This window comes from Mirounga leonina, unplaced genomic scaffold (assembly GCF_011800145.1).
Source record: "Mirounga leonina isolate KUSES-001 unplaced genomic scaffold, KU_Mleo_1.0 Mir_115, whole genome shotgun sequence".
Classification (NCBI taxonomy): domain Eukaryota; kingdom Metazoa; phylum Chordata; class Mammalia; order Carnivora; family Phocidae; genus Mirounga; species Mirounga leonina.
Window position 1 is genome coordinate 47470636 of NW_023270268.1, and position 7215 is coordinate 47477850.

The following is a 7215-nucleotide window of genomic DNA, read 5'->3' on the forward strand; positions in this document are numbered from 1 at the left end:
ACTATGATCATTTTGATAGGTTCCCTGCCACATCTGATAGGAGCATGTAATCAACATGATTACATGCTAAACCCTAAAATACAATATGCAATCAAATCTGAACTTTCTCTGTACAGATGAAGTCAAATATCAATTATATTTTACTTAGTGTGATTTTAGGTAAAAATAGCTATATCAAGATAAAAAGAAGTTGTTGTTGGAAAACTGGAGGACTTTTCAAAAACCAATATTTACTGTTGCTACAGGAGAAAAATCTGTATTTTTAAAACACTTATGCCAACCTCAGGAATATCAAGATTAAAGAAACAAAATTCCAGTAACGAGGAAGTTTATTGTTTACTCTTAGAGATCAGGAAGTATCAAAACTGTACGGAAACAAATCAAAACATTAATACAGTTGTTAGAGGATACTGCTGAGCAATTTATATTTTTCATTCATATATTAATGTTTAATTATCATACAGTGAACCTGTTAAGTCTTATTAATGTTTGTAATTTATCCTTATGCTACCTAATTAGTGCAAATTAACAAGCTAGTTAAGCCACTAAGCACATCCAATACTCATCTCTTGAACTGAAAGCTTGTCTCTTAATCCTTAGAATCAGTAGTGCGTAAGTCACCTAACTTAAAGCTGTTATATCTTCTCCAGTCTAGGCCTAACTTCAAATCTTTAGGTTCTCATCAAGGGGAGACTGTTCCAGTCTGCCTGTGGATTCTGATAAATTCTTTACTAGTCCTAAGGGAATCACAGAAATTTTGACTAGAAAGAACTTAAAATCGCTTACTTATAATACAACCTACATCAATGGCATGAGCCAAGCAGTAATGTGAATTACTGGCACTGGAACTCCGCGCAGAAAATATTCATGTGTTTTTCTTAAATAAGGACCCAATTCAGGCCTCGTAGGACCCACTGCAAGAGATTCTGAGGCTCCTTGAGCCCCCTAACTTGGACTCGGAATTAATGTAACTAAAGTCTAATGACTTCTTTAGGTACTTTCCACATCTGTTGCAAACTGCCTCAAAGGCCAGCTGGTTCCATCGGGTTAGGGCATACAACCTAGCCTGCAGGTATCCTTCAGATTTGACCCTTCTGTGTTTTTCTGGGCAGGCCAGCTATCTTTGGGAGTGACCACATACTTTTGATGTCTCTTTGATCAGCAGTCTTATACCTGGTTGCTCCATTTATATTTTCTCTGCACAGATCATGTTGGTCTATGGCTTAAAATGTGGGTCCTGATCTATGATTCTGCATCTCTCTCCAGCCCAGACTTGTTTCTAGGCCTGGAGTCCCCAAGTTAGATAATAATCCTAATGAACAAAAACAGCTCTCACACTGCCTTTTTCTTCTCTGCCTTGCTTCTACACTTGCCCAAACTGTTCTATCCCTCTCTGCCCCATACCCTTTGCTTCTGGGGCACTCTTTCTTCCATAGTATACCACACTTACAACTCTTCTCCTGCCAAGTTCAGGGTTATAAGCAGGGCACTCAAGAACTTCCTCCTTGAAAGACTGCATTGCTTAGTCACTCAGGAGAAGTTTTGAAGTCAAAGAAACCTGCATTAAAATCCCAGATCACCCTCCGAAGGGGCACATGCACCCCAATGTTTATAGCAGCAATGTCCACAATAGCCAAACTATGGAAAGAGCCTAGATGCCCATCAACAGATGAATAAGATGTGGTGTGTGTGTGTGTGTATATATATATATATACACACACACACACACACATACATACACACACACACAGGAATACTATGCAGCCATCAAAAAATGAAATCTTGGGGCGCCTGGGTGGCTCAGTTGGTTGAGCGACTGCCTTTGGCTCAGGTCATGATCCCAGGGTCCTGGGATCAAGTCCCACATCGGGCTCCCTGCTCTGCGGGGAGCCTGCTTCTCCCTCTCCCACTCCCCCTGCTTGTGTTCCCTCTCTCGCTGTGTCTCTCTCTGTCAAATAAATAATAAAATAAAATCTTTAAAAAAAAAAAGTGAAATCTTGCCATTTGCAATGACATGGATGAAACTACAGAGTATTATGCTAAGCGAAATAAGTCAATCAGAGAAAGACAAGTATCATACGATCTCACTGATATGTGGAATTTGAGAAGCAAGGCAGAGGATCATAGGGGAAGGGAGGGAAAATGAAACAAGATGAAACCAGAGAGGTTTAAGAGACTTAGACATCAGGACTTAGAGACTCTTAATTTCAGGAAACAAACTGAGGGTTGCAGGAGGGGAGGGGTTGGGAAGGATGGGGTGGCTGGGTAGACATTGGGGAGGGTATGTGCTATGGTGGGCGTTGTGAATTGTGTAAGACTGATGAATCACGGACCTGTGCCCCTGAAACAAATAATACATTATATGCTAATTAAAAAAAAGGGAAAAAAGAAATTAAGGGAAAAAAAATCCCAGATCACCCAAATAGTAGCAACATAGCTATGTGACCACGGGCAAAAACCCGAGTTTTACCATCTAAAAAATGAAGATAATAGCACCAACTTATTGAGAGGAGTCATTGAAATGGTGCAGGTAAAGTCCTTAGCCCTGTGCCTGGTATGTGCTCGAGAACTGGGAACCCTGAGCCTTGCTTTCCCCTACTAACTCCCCAAACACCAACTGGATTTTCATGTATGGACCCTGTGTGCTGACACGCAACATGCTCACTCAATTTGCTCCAAATATTTTGTAACTGTCATTTTGATTTTGACATATATGGTCCAGCATTGGTATCACTCTTCAGTTTTTTTTTTTTTTGACACTCAAGAATTTTATTGAATTCAAAATGTGCAAAAGACAAGTTTATGAGGTTATAGGTTGGCTTAGAGAATTATATCTGAAATTTTCATTTTCATTGTAAGTAATCTTATTTTTCCCCACTAAATTTCAGCCAAATTTTTTTTTACATTTTTTAAATTTTATTATGTTATGTTAATCACCACACATTACATCATTAGTTTTTGATGTAGCATTCCATGATTCATTGTTTGCGTATAACACCCAGTGCTCCATGCAGAACGTGCCCTCTTTAATACCCATCACTAGGCTAACCCATCCCCCCCACCCCCCTCCCCTCTAGAACCCTCAGTTTGTTTCTCAGAGTCCAGAGTCTCTCATGGTTTGTCTCCCCCTCTGATTTCCCCCACTTCAAGACTATACTTTCAGGGATCATTTCTATAGTTTGTCACTATCTAGTTTTGATATTAATGGAATTCTTTTTGCTATTTTCAGTTATTTTTCTTCATTGTGCTGGGCTTCAAAGAGGGCAATTACTTAAATAGGCACTCTCCCATCATCTTTCCTAAATTCCTCCCAAATTAGTTTTCTATTTTTAAAACATTATTTTCAACCTTTTCCCTGAATGTAAGTGCCAAGTTTGCTTTATAATAAAGCATGATACTAAAAACTATCTGGATGCAAGAACAAAAAGTATTTGTCACCTTATTTAAGATTGATGGCCAAAATGATTTTTTTTTAATTTTTAAAATCCCATACCTGTCAAATCCCATAAATCAAATGTTTTTTTTTCTTGGCTTCCTGGCTGCAAGGCAACCATTTGACTTCTATTTAGCTAGTACTTATTTCTTTTATTAATTCTTGCATTGCTTCACAAGTGACAAAATAAAACTCTGATGTGATTTTTATTCCTCCCTTTGCCCTGAACAGGGAACAGTCAATTGCCCAATTTTGGTACTTTTGCCTCTACCAGCATGTCCTAGTGAAAGACATCCCATTACAAACCTCAGGATGTCAGAGGAAGATGAATCGTTTTGAGTATTTTGAACAATGTAAATTGAACAGAATATAGAACATCTGACATTTTAAACCAAATTCTCTTTTCTGGGAAAGAAGTGATCGTTAAAATGTTTCACACAGAAAATCAGCCTTGATTCTCTCAAATAACTAAAAGACTTATTCGTGCTGACGACAACAAATTCTTTGCTTTTAAAGGACACCGAATAAGAGTAACTCGGAGCCTTATTTCAAGATTACTGGTCAATCTATGTCTTTTACTGACATTAACCTTACTGTAAAATGAGATCATTTAAATTGGTCTTTTAGTTGACTGTCTGACATTAAAAGTCACTCATTCTGAGATTTAATCAAGTATAAACTAAAAGTCTTCTCTCTGGGTCAAGTTACCTACTCTAGTAAACTGTTCGGAACAGGGCCCTTAACGCTGATCATTGAGCTCACACTGCCCCGGGTTCACAGTTTCCTTAACTCCTTGTTTCCTGAAATCTGTGTTTGCTTCAGTTTTCTTTGTTACTGTTATTCCCGATCACCCTGTGCAAGGAAGGTAAGAGCTAACTCTATTGTGTGATTTTGTTGCCATGGTGAAGAAAATAGTACAATTCCACAGTTAATAAAGAGTCTCAGGGTGAGGAAGATATTTCTTCCAAGCTCACATGATCTTCATTTCATTATAGTGGAACTAAGGAGCATTGACAGGCCTGTTGAAGCAAAATCTTATGTTAGATGTAGTTCATAATGTCATGCTATTCACTCAGAATATAGTACTTCCCTTTGAGAAATTATTTAAAATCCTTGCACTAGAGGAATGTTTTAAAAGGAGCTTCATGTGGTCATATTTTTTTTTTCCGACTAAAAAGGAACTGACATTCTACAGATTTCCATTTTGAAAACTGAACAGTCATAGAGAAACACTGTTGCAAAGGGCTTCATTAATGCAAGCTTTGAAAAAGTGATTTGTGGCTTTTCTAAAGGGAAATGTCTTCATTTAGCAATCCCGTCCAAAACCTGGGTGTAGAAAGCATAAAGGATCCTTCATTTCACTACAAGTACAAAGGGTAAAACGTTTTTAGTAATTTATTCGGTTCATCAGGAAATCTCTCCTCCCATCCCTTCTGTCCTACCTCTTCACTTACTCAACCTGCTTCTCCTGCTCCCCTAACCCTCCTTCGCATGCACACATTGATTCAGAAGAGCCAAATGCACCAGGAATTTGTGCTAGACGAGAGAGAGGAGGCCAGCTAAAGTCCAAGAGTGGAGTTGAAAGCCTCTGGCCCATGAATTTCTCAGTTGTTAGGAGGCAGCGAGCTGAAATTGGGCAATGTCCTTCAAATTACCATAGCTGAACATTCTCTAACAGCTCCTGTCAATTTCACAATCTTTCATAAAAATGGAAGAAAATGGAGAGATTTCTTAATTGCGATTTTTTCCTATTAGATATATCCAGGTCTAATTCGCTATGACAAAATGCACTTTGGTGAACATTCAGTTCTTTCAACCAAGAAAGGCTAGAAAAATAATTAAAAAAAAAAACTAGATTGAAGGCAAGTGAGAGAGTATTTGAAAATAGCAAATTTCTAACTTTTAACCCATTGTTAGAATGCTAAATCCTCTGAAATTGTTAAATCTGCAAATAAAGTAGAATAAAAGGGGATGCCTGGGTGGCTCAGTCAGTTAAGCATCTGCCTTTGGCTCAGGTCATGACCCCGGGGTCCTGGGATGGAGCCCTGCATCAGGCTCCCTGCTCAGCGGGGAGCCTGCTTCTCCCTCTCCCACTCCCCCTGCTTATGTTCCCTCTCTCGGGGTCAAATAAATAAAATCTTTAAAAAACAAAAAGTAGAATAAAAGGCTGAAGTGACTCACATTATGGTCTGCTGAGAGGGAAAACAAAGGTGGGTTTATGTTATGTAAGGATTTTTCTCTCTTAATAGGGTTCAAGTAATAGAAAAAAGTGGAAAAAGGAGGTTTAATGCATGTAAGGGTTTCTTCAGAGAAAGGGAAGTTACCTCTTAACAGAAATAGCAAACATTTTGTCATATTTTTTTAGAATAGGCACTACCAAGATAAACATGTGGGAGGGGTGCCTGGGTGGCTCAGTCAGTTAAGTTTCCGACTCTTGGTTTCAGATCAGGTCACGATCTCAGGGTTATGAGATGGAGGCCCGAGTCTAGCTCTGCCACTCCCCTACTCATGTGCGTGCTTGCTCTCTAAAATAATCTTAAAAAAAATAGATGTGGGAAAGTGGGAGAATTAATCATTGTAGAGCACTCAGTGGGGTTACACACTTTATCTCGTGTAGTCCTATGTATGTCAACCAGAGGAGGTGCATAGCAGGGTGCACAGTTTTACAGATAAAGAGAGAGGTCATTTTCTCAAGCTTTCTACAATGCTTGAAGTCAGTTCTGTAGGACCCCATACCTACTATCTGCTTCTTGCTGATAAGGAAAACAAAAAAGTTTCTAGTATTTTGGAAAAGGGGGCAGAGGAACAGAAATTAATTACAGAGAGAGGAAATTCATTAATTTTACCTGGTTAGCTTAATTTTGTCACTATGTTTTACAAAACAAAACAGATATTTGGATGGTCACATAGCCAGGGAATTAGATTTTTTCAGTTGGATGTTCCAGGTAGTTGTTCTAATCACCCTCCAAAGCTCAAAACATCCCTTCCATTTCATTACAATCTACTGAATGTACTTTTCCACCTTGCAATCACATTTATATGCTAATGAATACAAATCCATTACAAATCTGAGCAATTTTAAAGATCACAGCAAACTTGAGTAAAATACTGTATGTACATCAAGATAGAGAGGAAATGTAAAATATGGACAATGACCCTTCAGAAAATAAAATCTAAATCTCTAGCCTGGTAAAACTAAAAATATATAAGCACTTGAGGCTCATACAATGAGGGACAACACAAATGGAAAATGGAAAATTTTGCAAATAAGGCCTAAGGATCTAGAGTGAGGATATGCCTGAAGCTGATTGAAAACAATGGCCCCTGGATCAGCAAACTGCATACACAGAGGAGGATTTTGACTACATTTACAGGAGGAAGAACTTTTAGTGAATTTTGTTTCACAGATGGTACATCATGCAATTAGAAGTAGGCTAATATTTTTGTTTTTTTTGGAAACTGTCAGTTTGAAATTGCGTTCCAGAATAGCTTATCACAGATTGTTCATTCAATTTCTAAAGCATTTTTATAATAATGAATTCCTTCACTTATTCTTTTATTGAACAGATATTTATTGTATGTATACTGTTTACTAGGCATTGGGTGGGGAACAGAGCATGGAGTTCATATGTTTTGATACTGGACATCAGATATCACAGAGCAAAAGACAACGACACAAAATTCCAGAACAGTTTTACAAAGTGGTTCTTTAAAGCACCAATCCTGGAAGATACTCCCTGTTCCCTAAAGGGTTATGTGGCTAAACTCATTTGGTTAACACT

The 7215-nt window shown here is 38.3% G+C and overlaps 1 pseudogene; it reads left to right on the plus strand.

The window, feature by feature from the left end:
• The first annotated feature begins 3147 nt into the window (after window positions 1-3147).
• Window positions 3148-3220, plus strand: LOC118007234 (annotated as a pseudogene).
• Window positions 3221-7215: the final 3995 nt, after the last annotated feature.